General features: G+C 37.5%; 2 pseudogenes; one reads left to right on the top strand and one right to left on the bottom strand.

The window, feature by feature from the left end:
• LOC101001282 overlaps positions 1–6,228 on the bottom strand; it is a 34,555-nt pseudogene extending 28,327 nt beyond the window's left edge.
• Positions 4,277–13,554, top strand: LOC110743180 (annotated as a pseudogene).
• Positions 13,555–14,782: the final 1,228 nt, after the last annotated feature.

The raw sequence follows: 14,782 nt of genomic DNA, 5'->3' as shown, positions 1-14,782 counted from the left end.
GAAACCATGATTTTGAATCTAGGCTGTGTAATTTGTGAATTATATTACCTAAACTTTAGTATCTTGGTTTCTGAAACTCAGTTTTTTCATCTATAAAAAGGGTTAATGACTCCTATTTGGGAGACTAGCAAATTGAGATTAATAAATGTAGATTTTGCAGGAACATTAAGTAGAGCGCACTGTAGACAGCACGTCTTCTCCTAAATCTTAATCAAGGCCAGGATCTGAGAGAAGTGCTCATGAGAATTGATAAAACATTATTAGGTTGCTGAACCATTCCAGGACATGTAAAAAAATGAAGAAAGAAAATATCTACCAGATCTCTTCTCAGGGAACATGTTTGTCTTTGGTTGGAAGGAAATACTTTGATAAGCCGCTTGGAGTGTGAGGTGAGACGCCTCCTTCCCCCAAGGAGTATTTTGAATAAAAACAGATGGTCATTAAACTGCCTCCCTCAGAGGGTGGGTCCAACTTAAAAGAGGAGCTTTAATTTGTAAAGTAGGTTTTGCAGAGCAGAGCTGAGGCCCCATCACTGGCTTTAACCTACCCTACCCTGCCCCCATGAGACTAACAGCTTCTTCTCTAAATAAATGTTAAATAAAAAATTTTAAACCTATTGAATTAATATTATGCAAATTGGCTGACCACCCTGCATTTCTGAGTGCTTGTTCCCATAGTCTTAATGTGGCTAAAATATTGGGGTGAAGTTAGTTGTGGGAGTTCAGTTGAAACAGAGAGCATAGATTTCATGTATATGGCCACATAGGTTTCTCCCCAGATGGTGCAATTGATTTGTCGTGCTTTGTTGAAGCAATATTCTAGGGCTTGCTTTGATTTTATTGTGAATCTTGAAAGCATTGACATGATGTTCCTAGAAAACGTTAGGGACCTTAAGAACTCTTAAGAAGTGAGGGTGACAAGACGGGTGGGTTTGGTTGTGCTAAAGTAGTCCTATCTGTGATTGGTTCTAATTTTTATAATTCTGAATAGAATGTTTTTGTGAGAAAAAAAGGTATAGGGTTTAAAATGTTTGAAAATCCACTTGAAAAATTTGTGAGGTTTACACTCCTGTGGAACAAACAAAAACCATAACATAATTTTCACAATTTATATCATTGATTTCACGTATTTATATTTGTTTTAGCTCATTTTTGAAAGTTTAATTGCCCCTTCAGCTCTCTCCTTCCACAGGCCTTACCTATGATAGTTTCCTCTTCAACAAGTAAACAACAAAGCCCTGCCTCTCTCTTACAGATTGTGTGGCAAATGCATGAAATTACAGAGTGTAGTGTTGGCTTTCATTTTTTTGAACTCTTTTCTGAGTTTTGGGTTAGCTTTTCTCTGTAGTTAATTCTTCCCCTTAAAGTTAGAGTGAACATCAATATTTTACCAGTTACTTTCATGTCTCATCTGTCTTCCTGCTCTTCTGACTAAATCCCACTTTGTGTCTGACTAAGCCACGTGGCTGTGATGGAGGGGAAAGGACTAGTCTTCTCCACGTAAAGGATGAGACCCAGAGTGAAATGCGCAAATGACAGAGTGGAACTTCCATTTCTGGGAGGACCAATGGGTGTAAAAAAAGGAGATATTCCTTGATTCTTTTTTTCTTTCAAATGAAGATCGATATGTTTAACTTGTGGACGAGAACATGGATAGGTTTCAAAACAAGAGATTTGTTACGTTTACTATAGATTCACTACAAAAGGTGACAAACTACCAACTGTAAAACGGGGCTTAAATCTTTGGTGATCAGAACATCATCTCAGGAAAAGTATGCTGTGGAATGTGTGCTATTAAACCCTCTCACAAATCACTGTGAAGATGAGAACTTGAAGGAATATAAGACACATTGTAGTATATTGCTTCTAAATTTACTACACTCTTATCCTTCAAAGTTCCTTGAATGAACTTTAGAACTGTTTTTGAATTAGTGCCTGTGACAAGAGGTACCATGGGCCAATGTATTTTCCTTTTAATTAGGGAACACACATAATTTAGAGAAATAAAGGTGAATCTTAGAAACTCTGTTTAATGGTTTTTAGTTACAAACTTCTTTTTTATTAAAATTAGCTTGTAATAAAAAGAGAAGCTACTTGATAGTATAAATTAGTTGCCTTAAACTGATCTCCTTTTATTTTTTCATCAAGTTATAGAAGGAACTCAGTAAAAAAGCGGAACTTTCTTGAATTTCCAAGGGTAGATACATTTGGAGGTATTATGGGGAAGAGAGAAGGCCTATGGTAGTGCAGAGAGGAACTGTGACATGGGAAAACATAAAAGACAAAGAAGAAGTGGAAAAGTCCCACTGTTTTTAGCCAGTTCCAGCAAGAACTAATGAAATTTTCTCTGAAATACCCCACTCCATCCCCCTGCACCCAGACACACAATCCAATGGTTTCCATTAAAACTGGAAGTTTCAGAACCATAGCTAATCTGCAATGTAAGCACATGGAATCAGAAAGGCTAATGGATTCCATAGTCATCAACCACCCTCCTGCTTTGGATCACAGACTAGGGAGGCATGGTTTGAACATGTGAAATAAATGTAGAGATTACATAATGCAGCTTTAAATTGTAGTTCATTTTATTTGTTTTTTGTTTTGTTTTTTTTTGAGACGGAGTCTCGCTCTGCTGCCCAGGCTGGAGTGCAGTGGCCGGATCTCAGCTCACTGCAAGCTCCGCCTCCCAGGTTCGTGCCATTCTCCTGCCTCAGCCTCCCGAGTAGCTGGGACTACAGGCGCCCGCCACCTCGCCCGGCTAGTTTTTTGTATTTTTTAGTAGAGACGGGGTTTCACCGTGTCAGCCAGGATGGTCTCGATCTCCTGACCTCGTGATCCGCCCGTCTCGGCCTCCCAAAGTGCTGGGATTACAGGCTTGAGCCACCGCGCCCGGCCATAAATTGTAGTTCATTTTAAACATACCACTATTAGGAAAATGTGTGTGTGTGTGTGTGTGTTTCTAGGGGAATGTGGTTTGAAGAAGTATGATTTATGTGATCTGGGAAAATCCTTACAAATGAATTCCATCCCACCCTCTCAAGAAAATAATATGATTGTAGCAGCTACCTGATTAAGCTGTATTCTATTACTAGTCTATGATCAGTATCACTCTGCTGCTTGTCTTATATGCCGGCACAGTAAATAATAACAAGAAGCCGTTAAAATAAGTATTTATAGTTAAGTCTCGATCGGTCACACAAGAGGGTTTTTGGTTGTATTGAATGGAAATAATTGTTTCTCTAACACACTTTCAATAGCATTAATAAGACCCACTTAACCAAATGTCATATCTTATGTTCTGTGAGGAAATATCTTACCTCAAAGTATAGTCTAGAGTGTCAGGAAGGAGTGCTAGAAGAACCTGGTTCTCATTTCTTAAATTTTCTCTTATGATACTTATCAGTGCTATGAGTATTCAGAGGAATGTCTTAGTAAAAAGGGTTGACAGCGCTCCCAAGAAATCAGTGAAATAATGAGACAAAAGCATGAGTCAAATAGAGTTGGAGGCCACTGATGAATAAGTTTCAGAATACAGAAGGCTTCAAGTAGTAGAAAAAGTTTCTATTTATCTTTTTAAAGCTACTGTATATACAAATTAAAACTAAACTAGTCCTCTCATCCTTGGTTTCAATGACCATAAAGCAAAAGGGCATATACCAGATTTGCCTTGGTTGCTACAACCAATTTATTGTTTCAGAAGATTTAGAATCTTCTGAAATACAATATTCCTAATTTTTCCAAAGATTTTCATATTATGCATTAGTCTCCAGGAAATTTATCATATTGTATCAATTTCATAAGATACACTTCTTTCATAATCACTAATTTCCACAGTGATATACGGAAAGATATAAGAAAATACTATAAGAAAATACGCTATTTTCTGGGCAGGCGCTGTGGCTCATGCCTGTAATCCCAGCACTTTGGGAGGTCGAGGCGAGTGGATCACCTGAGGTCAGGAGTTCAAGACCAGCCTGGCCAATATGGTGAAACCCCATTTCCACTAAAAATACAAAAATTAGCCAGGCGTGGTGGCATACACCTGTAGTCCTAGCTACTCAGGAGGCTGAGGCAGGAGAATTGCTTGAACTCAGGAGGTGGAGGTTGCTAGTGAGCCGAGATTGTGCCATTGCACTGTAGCCTGTATTGTCTGTGCTTAGATTGTGAGTCTTTCAAAGAAATGCTAATTGCTTAACGTCTGAAGAAACTTCATCTCTCAGAGTAATTTCAATTTTCTTTTGACTATTAAGTTTCTGGTAGCAGGAAGGCTTAATTTGGCAAACCCTTGCATTTTAAAAGTTTAAAATGAGAGAAACAGAAGGCCACCAAAGAATCATTCTGAAATAGAAATAAGTTCTAATTCAAAAATTATTCGTTCTAGCCCCCAGGATGAAGACAAATTGCAATTAGGCCTTGTAATGGAATAATTGCAAACATATTTTCTCCAAATACCTAGGAGAATAAATGATTTTTCCAACAAAATACTTTATCAATAAGCAGAAGCTTTCAAATACATATGTGACATGTACCTTTATCAAATGATTGCTTAATAGAGTTTTACAGATCAGGTGAAAGTTTTTAAATCAATTTATTTTTGATTTTCAAATAATTTTTTTCTTTAATTTTGCCAGGGAAATTGTTTAAATGAGCCAGTATTCCACAAACCATAGTGAAACAAAAGAAGTTGACATTTTAAATAAGGCAACAAGCTTTCATACTCCTGAAACTTCTTATACTATGGATTAATTTTGCTTTCTTGAAATTCTAGCTATCTTGGTTTTCACAACACAACATTTTTCTTGGTTCTCCTGCTTCCTCTGTGGTCATCTTTTTTGGTTTGTTTGATCTCTTTTGTCCTCATCCTCTTCCTAATTTTTAAATGTAAGTCTTCGTTTCAGGGTTGGCTCTTTGTTTCCAATCTTTCCCACTTTGCTGCCATGTGCCCAGGCTCAGTCTCTCTTCTAAAACATGGTCCTTTGTATTTCTTCCTAATGTGTTGAAAATCAAAGTCATCACACCTTTTTCCACGAGTTTCCAGGCTCTGTTTGTAACAGAACCATTTCCTCAGTCATACTGTCTCTTTAAGCATCTGAGATGTCTCTTACTTTTCTTCTAGTTCCTGGGTCAATCACCCCATCACTGCAGCCATCTTTCTCTCTTCTATTTCTTCTTCCTTACCCTTGTTTCAGGCAGTCATTTTTCCCTTGCATAATATAATGAAATGTAATTGATGTCCCTACCTCTTGTCTCTGTCACGATGAATGCCACGGTAATACTTACAAATCAATCTTCCCGAAGTATAGTATTAGCTATGTCAATTCTCTACCAAAAATCCTTACGAGTTTGCCATTTGCTGCTATATAAAGTACAATATTCTCATCCTGGTACACAAGTCCATCCAAATACGGGCCTACCACGTTCTCATCCTCTCACAGTAATGTGTATCTCAGCCAAACTGGTGTTGTTGGTATTCCTAGGACTAACTTCGTGATTTCCTAACTTTTTGCCTTCATCAATGCTTTTCCTTTAATGAGGACTTTCCTACCCTATCATCTGCCTCAAGTTGTTAACATAGCGCTTAATTTTCAAATGCTACCTTACACAGGAAGCCTTCCTTCAACTTCTAGCCAGGCACAATTCCTTTTGTTTCTTTTATCTTCATCTTCCCACAGCATTGTGCTTGTATGTTTCTAGTGGTACCAACCTTGTTCCACTTTAGCTATTTGAGGATGTGTTTATTGCAATTCAACACATTTTTAATTACTCATATATAAAATAAAATGAAGGGCACCTATTACAGTGTAAAGTCTCTGGGGGAAGGACTGGCTTATTCATATTTGTCTTTGATGTAGCACACCGCAGGGGCCTAGGCAGTAATAGATGCTTTAATTACTATTGGTTTTATTGAATTGTGAAGACAGCAATAATATTTAGTACAGGTACATTTAGATATAAGTTTGCTCTGCAGTTATTTGAGGCATCTTAGAAAACAATCTAAGATTTAAGTCCTAAGGGATATCGTTTTTCAGATTTTAGAAGTCAGGATGGTTCTTTGGAGTTTTCATTTTTTCTTTTAATGAAATGAAAATAAAGCTGATTTAGCGGAGCCAGCGTCTCTGCCACGTTATGTCTGAGGCGGCTGCCATGGGCACGACGGATACTGCGGATTCCGCGACAGCCCGCGTGGGGTCCGCCGCTCTGCTAGCGCCGGGAGCTGCGGTGACACCATGAGGCGGGGCACCCGTTCCCTCCACAGCAAGATCAGCCGCATCTCCAAGGCAGAGATCTGCTACGAGGGCACCTCTGCACAACCCACACCTAGAACCCCACCGTAGCCCTCGCCAAAATTCCATTTTCTGGTACAGAAGATACATCGTCCAATACCACCTCGAGATGAAGTATTGGAATATATTGTGTTCTATGGGAGTGACATTAAAGACCTCACTGTTTGTGAGCCACCAAAACCACAGGGTTCTGTGCCTGAAGACCCAGCTATCCTTCAGTCCTCACTAGGCTCATCAACTTCTTCATTCCAGTGAGTGGGTTCTCACGGGCCTTTCGCCAGGATGCCCATATACAGTCAGTTCAGTCCAAGCTCTGCCTTAACACAGGATACAAGATCTCTAAAAGCACAGTTGTCTCAAGTTCCCTCAAGCCCTCAGTTAGACATTTTGAGGAAAGCTCAACCGTGGAACAAGCACTTGAAGACTGTCTCCGACCATTTACCTGCTCCAGCACCTCTTGGGAGAAGGAGCCCTGTATCAACTAGGCCTTTGCCATCTACCAACCAAAAAGCAATAGAGAATCAAGAGCACTGGTGAGCTGAAGTACACCATGTTCCAAGACCAGAAAACGAGCAACTCAGAAATGATAGCAAGAGACAAGTAGCTCCAGGTGCTCCTTCAGCTCCAAGGAGAGGGCGTGGGGTTCAGCGAAGTACCAGGGGAAGATTTGGTATTCTACGAGATGGACCAATGAAATTTGAGAAAGGTTTTGACTTTGAAAGTGCGAATGCACAATTCAACAAGGGAGAGATTGACAGAGATTTTCATAATAAACTTAAAAGAAGATAAACGTGAGAAACAGGAGGAACCTGTAAATGGTGAGGATAACGGTGACCCAGGAGCTGATACCCAAAACAGTAAAGGAAATGCTGATGAAGAAGATGCGCTTGGACCTAATTGCTAGTAGGAAAAAACTAAATCCTTCTTTGATAATATTTCTTGTGATGACAATAGGGAACGGAGATCAACGTGGGCTGAAGAAAAAAGATTAAACGCTAAAACATTTGGAATCCCACTTTATCCAAACCGTGGCCGTGGGAGATGCAGAGGCAGAGGAATCCTCGGTTTCTGTGGTGGCAGAGGGCATGGTGGTGGCAGATGTGACACTTTCACCATCCCTGGAAGATCTCACAGTGGATTCGGAGGAGGTCATGGGGGCAGGGAGTGCTCGAATTTCGAATCTAGGAAAGAAAACAAAGTTGTTGGATAGTCTATAAACAAGTCTCTGAAAAGAGGTGAATTTTTAGCTCTTCATGGTCCTGAAAATTGATTTCAGTCTTTGTGAAGAATGAAGTGAATTCGCTGTACGTTTGTCATCAGCACTGGGTTTTTGTTTTGTGTTTGTTTTTCTGCTTAATTTCAAAGATAAAATGAGGTTACTTTGTGGGGTGGGGAGGAGAAAGCCTAATCTTAAAAAATGAACATAAAATATATTTGGAATAGCACACGGTGAAGCAGTTCCTTATGTACAGTTAAGCAGTACTTCAGTGGGACTTATAAGTATTTTTTCCTCACTAAAAGTGTATTTTTTAAATTACTAAATCATATTTGGCAATTGCAAGTTGCCTGCAAATAGGGCTGTGATACCGTGTTTTGGGCCACAGCAGGTTGTGTGTGTGCATGTGTGTATATTTCTCCTTTCTTTTGGGGAATCCTGTAATATGAGGTAGCTTATTTCATCAATTATTTAGGATGCTGGATGGCAGAGAATTTTCAGTCAACTAGGTACACACAGTAAATACCGTTTCTTAGGCAAAGGTAACATTTTATATAGTTGTAAAATTCCATTATATTTCATTGCCAAAGAAACATTAAGAACTTTGTATAGCCACATAAAAAGCAACCAACTTTTTAAAGAATAATCATTTTAAAGTCAGAAAAAAAGCTGATTTTAATATTTATGCTCAGGGCAATATCTGTCTTGGTATTCAGAAAGTTGTGAAAATACAAATGGATTTTTTGTGTCTTCCTTCCTATTTTTCTTGCATCAGATCACTTTGCCTCATCTTCTCATCTGTAAACTGGGGAATAATATTATCTACTTCATATAGTGGTTGTGAGATTTCCTTGAATTAATATATGTGAAGCCATGAGCACAATGCTTAGCATAAGATCATTAACAGTCATCAGCAAGGAAGAAACCCGAGAACAATTGGATTGAACGTGTCTGCAGTCACGCGCAGGTTTTTCTTGAATCCTTATCTTCATCTAAGTCCTTGTATCCTGCATATGTGAGCAATAGTAGCTAAAGTGAACTGTGGTTATTTCCCTCTTTCAGCTAACTTCAATCACTGCTTCTGAGTAAACATTGCAGGTTGTGTTTGGTGAGGGATTCAAGGCCTTTATGCTTCATGGTGGAGTGAATCAAATTCTACATCAATTGCTTAATTAAGATTATGAAAAAATAGATAAATTTCACTTGAGAAAAGGACTAAATCTGATTTGTCCATCCATGTACCTCAGTCCATGGCACACTGCCTGGTGTATTGCAGGCACTCAAAAATTTTTTGTTGAATGAAGAAGTCAGTTAATGGAGTTAAACGACTAAGACATAACTTGTTTTTCTTACCTTTAGAAGATATCCTAGAGATGAACTGCCTTTTTTGAGAGCAATTAGCATATAGTTGATTTTATTATGAAGATAAATGACCCCTTATTTTATAGTAATTGATTTCTTTGCAATAGAATCAGTGTAAGTAATTGGGAATAAATTCTCGTTAATATATGACATTGTTAGAAACATTCTGTCTCACTTGCATGAAAATCATCTAACAGGATTAAATGACATTTTGCAGGTGCTTACTGTGTGCCAGACACAGTTCTAAATGTTTCAAAAAATAAAATGTGCATTTCATAAGTGTGGTATGGAATCCTGGGTTGAATCCTGAAATGGAAAAAGTATTAATGGAAAAACAGGCAAAATCTGTATAAAATCTGGAGTTTGGTTAATTGCAGTGTATCACTGTTGGTTTCTTAGTTTTGTCAAATGTGCCAATGTAATGTAAAAGAGTAATGTTTGGGGAAACAGGTGAGAGGTATATGAAAACTTTCTGTATTATCTTTGCAACTTTTCTGCATACCTAAATTTATTACAAAATAAAAAGCTTATTTAAAAATATGTATTCATTTGTTTAATCCTTAAAACAAGCCTATGATACAAGTATCATTGTTGGCTCCTTTTACAAGTAAAAATTCAAAGTATAGACAGGTTAAGTTATTCCTCGGGTCAGCAGCTGCTATCAGTGCCAAGATACTGGCATTTTATTCTAAGTTGCAGTGGTCCCCAACATTTTTGTCACCAACGACTGGTTTCATGGAAGATAATTTTTCCATGGATGGGGTAAAGGGGGATGCAGGGATGGTTTTAGGATGAAACTGTTCCACCTCAGATCATCAGACATTAGTTAGATTCTGATAAGGAATGTGTAACTGGATCCCTCCCATGCGCAGTTCACAATAGGGTTTGCGCTCCTAAGAGAAGGTGATGCCGCCACTGATCAGACAGGAGGCAGAAAGCTTAGGTGGTAATGCTCACTCAGCTGGCACTCACCTACTGCTGTGTGGCCCAGTTCCTAGCAGGCCACAGACAGGTGTTGATCTGTGGCCTGGGAGTTGGGGACCCCTGCTAGGTTGTACAGTTTTTAAACAATATGCATTCCTTTATCTCCTGACTCAAGTAATCAAGAAGTCAGTCATGAAGCAGATGTAATCACAGCTCAGTCAATAATTCTATCTTCTGAGACTCTAGTCATACGGCCAATGATTGACCATTTTTGTTGGAACGCTATTCCCTATGAAACTTAGGTTAGATGCTGTTGATTTTTGATTTCAGAATACCACACAATCAACCACTACCATGACCACAAATTCTAAGTTGAGTGCATTTTAATTGATTCTCATGATCATATCTTAAATTCCTTAACCCAAGACTGAAATGTTGAATTCTGTAGTCATTTGGGGGTTATTGTGAAAGCCGCTGTCCTGTCTCCCTGTACTGGTACCCACACTACCCTCTGTGTGGGTCATATCTGTGCAAATGTCATGCTTTCATGCTTTCCCTGTCAAGCTGTTTATAAAAAATACATAGTTTCTGAAGAAAAATTGAAGAAAGATGCAGAGAAGAAAAACACACTAAAGCAAAAACTCTCCAGAAAAAGGTAAATAAAAAAATTCCTCCTAAACTTTAAAGACTCGAACCAGCACTTTAAGCTTCAAGGTAGCTAATATGTTCCAAATAATCTTATTGTACATAGCAGTCAAAAACCTCTTTATTCTTTAATGGGTATTTCTAGCTGCTTTCTTACACCCTTAAAAACTTTATGTCTTGCCTGCACAGCTGCAACTATGACCACAGGCCACTTCTTTTTCTCATTATATTGCCCACCTATTTGTAACAATATCCTTTATTGTTTCCTTAACCACAAACAGCACTGTGGGAGAAAGAAACTATTGCTCTCTTATTTATTTCAATATGACAGACGAAAATGTGTGGGGGAGGAGCACGAACAGGAAGAGAAAGGTTTTTTTTCCTTCACTCTTTGATGCTACTATTTCAAAGCACATTTACACTTTTTTCTTGGTTTTGTTTGGTTTTAATTTGACCAATGAACATTTACAAGATTTGCAATGTATAGCGAAAAATGAACTTATTTATGTTTTTAAATAATCTATGTGCAAGTTCAAATTTTAATTTATCTAGGAAAACTGTATTACTTCTCCATAGATTTAGATTATTGATTAAAATATTTAATGCATTTCTGCTGGACTCATTTTTCTTCTGAAAACACTTCTTGCTTTCACCTAAAATATGGTGAAAATAAATGCTTATTGTAAGTTTTAGGAAATTTCATTTATCCCTAAGAAATATATTTCTTGTTATGCCCTTGATTTATTACTTTTTTGAACAAATTGCTTAATAACTTTTAAACTTGGATATTTATAGCTGTATTTTCCTTTGATTACATGTACCTAAGAAGATTTAATTTTAAAAACTGGAATAAAATTATAAAGGAGCTCATTGGAAATCAACCAAAATTGAGTGTAAAATGTAAAAAAAGAAAATCTTCAGGCAGCAAGAGAAACAACCTATCTTGATCTTGGTGTGAAATTTTCTGGTGCTGCTGCCAATCCTGTTACTGTGGCCCCAGAGTCCTTTAGTTCTGTTCTCTCCTTACCTCTCCCATTACTTTCCCTTCCCCGTCTCCGTTTTTCCACTTCTAAACACACACACTGGCTGAAGTGGAGTGCAGGGAAAGGATGGTGCATTTCTGTTTGTTTTCTCTCTGTATTTTCTATTTTTTGACCACAAAATGGCTAGAGATGCCTCATATAATCCAAAATAGTTTTAAAATTTTGTTTCTTTTGTTTTTTGTCCAGGATAATGCTATTGGTTTGCCCAATTTTTTTATACTGTTGGCTATAAGCTCATACAAATTATAAATGTCCTTCATAAATACATTGTGAACTTTTTTCTCTTAGTACTTAGTATAATATTTTGCTACAGTCTGTCATTAATATACCATTTAACATACACATATACATTTGCCAGCCATTATCATTGTTACCTATGCTTGACTGAAAAATATACTGAAAATACTAGTCTACTTTTCCACAGGCTCATTTAACTTACACTGTTATATTTAAGGTATATGCCTATAACACCCCATCTCCCACTTGACACTTCTAAGCCCAACCCACTTTTTACTGTCAGCCGTGAGTTCTGCATCTTCCGTGAAATGTCACTGGTCCATTCCAACTCTTGTTGCTTGTTCCTTCTCTCCTCCCTTTTATTTCTGGATTCTTGAGACCTATGCTTTAATATCAATCTTTTGGCTCAAGTTATTAACCTTCAATGGCAGAGTGGCAAATGTAACTCTTTTATGCTACATAGCGTAATATCTGCTTGTTTACTGCTTGCATATTCTAACCTAAATTTGAATTGGCATACAATCTTATTGTTAATATGTGACTAACTTGTGTAATATAGATATTAAAATCTATATATGCTTTATTTACCTTACAAAAATCTGTATATGCTCAAACTAGATCTTGAGTTTCATCAGGGTGGCGACCATGTTTTATGTTTGTTGGTGTTCTCTGTTCCCTAACAGTGAAAGGGGTCAGTATATTATGGTCGATAACTATAAACCCTCTGTGGACAGGAACAAATTAAGAAAAGATATTCTACTTGTTTACCTATATGGTAACTTAGAGTTGCTTAAATGTCTCGAATAGACACATAAACAATCTTGACTCCGATTTTAAAATTATTTTCTAATGATTGATGGAAACCACAAACTATAGATAGAAAACGGCGCTGAACCTCTTAGTGACTGACCGACAGGAAAACAGGTACCAGAAAGAATGAAGACTTTTACATCAGGTGTTTTAGAAGAGATTCGTGGTTATCTGAGTAGAGTTATGATATCAGGGTGGTGTGTTCATCCAAGGCTGTTAAGAAACCTTAAATTGACAAGATAAACAAGAGTGAATCAGCTAAATGACATTTGTGATTCAGGCATATCCTCTGAAGATGAAAAATAATCCCTGTGTCAGGGTCAAAGTAATGACTCAACTCTTAGAAATTGAGGTGGAAACATCCAGTTTTGGGAAGAATAATGTTTCACATTCCATAGGCTATCCTCATTTAAGTGCAAATAGCTAGAGTAAATGATTGTGGGCATCTGAGCTGTGACTAGGAAGTAAAGAAAGGTTATAATACACACAGTTTCAGAGACATTGTCATCATCACAAAGAGCCTTTGGACTTGGAGTTTATGCCTTTCTGTATTCTAGGAGCTGTGGAAATATAGTCCAGGAAGGATGATTTCAAATTTAGATTAGAACATGCAAGAAGCAAACAAGCAGATATTATCTTATGTAGCATAAGAGAGAGTTACATTTGCCACTCTGCCATTGAAGGTTAATAACTGGAGCGTGGATGACCCCATAGAGAAAGGTGAATACATTTTCCAAGCATTTCATTCTGGTTGTTGCAATGATCTATGAAAGGCAAAGTAAATAGTTCTGTCACTACACTTGCCTTACAATGCCCACACATATAATACAGTGTTATTCTTTATGCCAGATAATGTTCAAAACTTTATTATGTATCTGGAGAACTTAAAAAATCACTTGGAGTGTACATTTTCAGAATTACTTTAGTATTTCACTGCCTTTGTTAAAAGAAAAGAAGGGAAAAAGAAAAAAGCTGCTCCATGTACATACATAAACTGATTGCCATTATCACAAAGGCAAGATAATGAAAATACAACAAATTAGCTGAAATGAGATACCTACGTAGCTCATGGACATTTCCTAGGCAACCATCTTTCTTTATTCAACATTTTACCAAGGTCTTAGAATTCTTAAGATAAGCTGCAAAGAGTCAAATGCAAGCATAGAAGGAAAAAAAAAAGAAAGAGAAAACAACTTTTGATATTTTTAAGACCTAAACTCTGAGATTGCATAATGTTTTGAGGCAAAGAACTCCAAATATCCATTCCACACATAGTTGGAAATGATCCCAGTTGGAAATGATGTGTGTGTGTGTGTGCGTGTGTGTGTGTGTGTGTTGGTGGTGGTGGAGATGGGTAGGTAAAAGGGTTAGAACAAATTGCTTCCTTTAGTTACACGTTTCCTCAATTAAAGAACAATTGTTATGTTTCATGTCTATAACTGTTTGCACCAGTTTTTCAAAATCACAAAGAATACTAAATTCTGTTCTTTCTAATTTTGTTTGACATAGACTTTCTATTGAGCTTTATGGTAGGGGTCATGTAACTGGGACAATCCTTTGCATAAAGAAAGTACAAGACTTATTTTATTTCTATACATCTTGACATCCTGCATCCCCTTCCAATTGCTGTTTCATGGCAGGAATTTTTCTTCCTTATCTTTATATCTTTATATCCTACCAATGCATATCTATAAATTTTTATAATACCCATTATGCAAGAATGATAATTACACTTGTTTGCTATGCCTGCAAGTATCTTCTCTCAGGTGGAATATTCCAAAACTATAAATAATATATATCATTTTGTTGTCTCATAAACTTATGATAACCAATGTTTTAGTTAAAAATTCAGCTCCATTGCCACAATTATTTCTTTTGTCTCTCTAGGTACTTGGTTCAGCAGTCACACCTAAAAATCTTGTATACTCTGAAATTATTAACAGTCAACTGGATTTGAAGGTACATGACAAAGTATCATAATACCATCATTCAGAAAATTAGTAAGAAGAGGCCAGGGGCTGTCGCTCACATCTGTAATCCTAGAACTTTGGGAGGTTGAGGCAGGCAGATTACTTGAGCCTAGAAGTTCACGTCCAGCCTGCGCAACATGACAAAATTGCATCTCTAAAAAAAAATACAAAAATTAGCTGTGCATAGTCGTATGCCTGTAGTCCTAACTATTGGGGAGGCTGAGGTGGGAGGATCACTGGGAGGATCGCTTAAGTCCCGGAAGTGGAGATTGCAGTGAGCTGAGATCATACC

This window comes from Papio anubis, chromosome 6 (genome assembly GCF_008728515.1).
Source record: "Papio anubis isolate 15944 chromosome 6, Panubis1.0, whole genome shotgun sequence".
Taxonomy (NCBI): domain Eukaryota; kingdom Metazoa; phylum Chordata; class Mammalia; order Primates; family Cercopithecidae; genus Papio; species Papio anubis.
The sequence above is the reverse complement of the archived record's forward strand: the minus strand, read 5'-3'. Positions and strand labels throughout refer to the sequence as shown.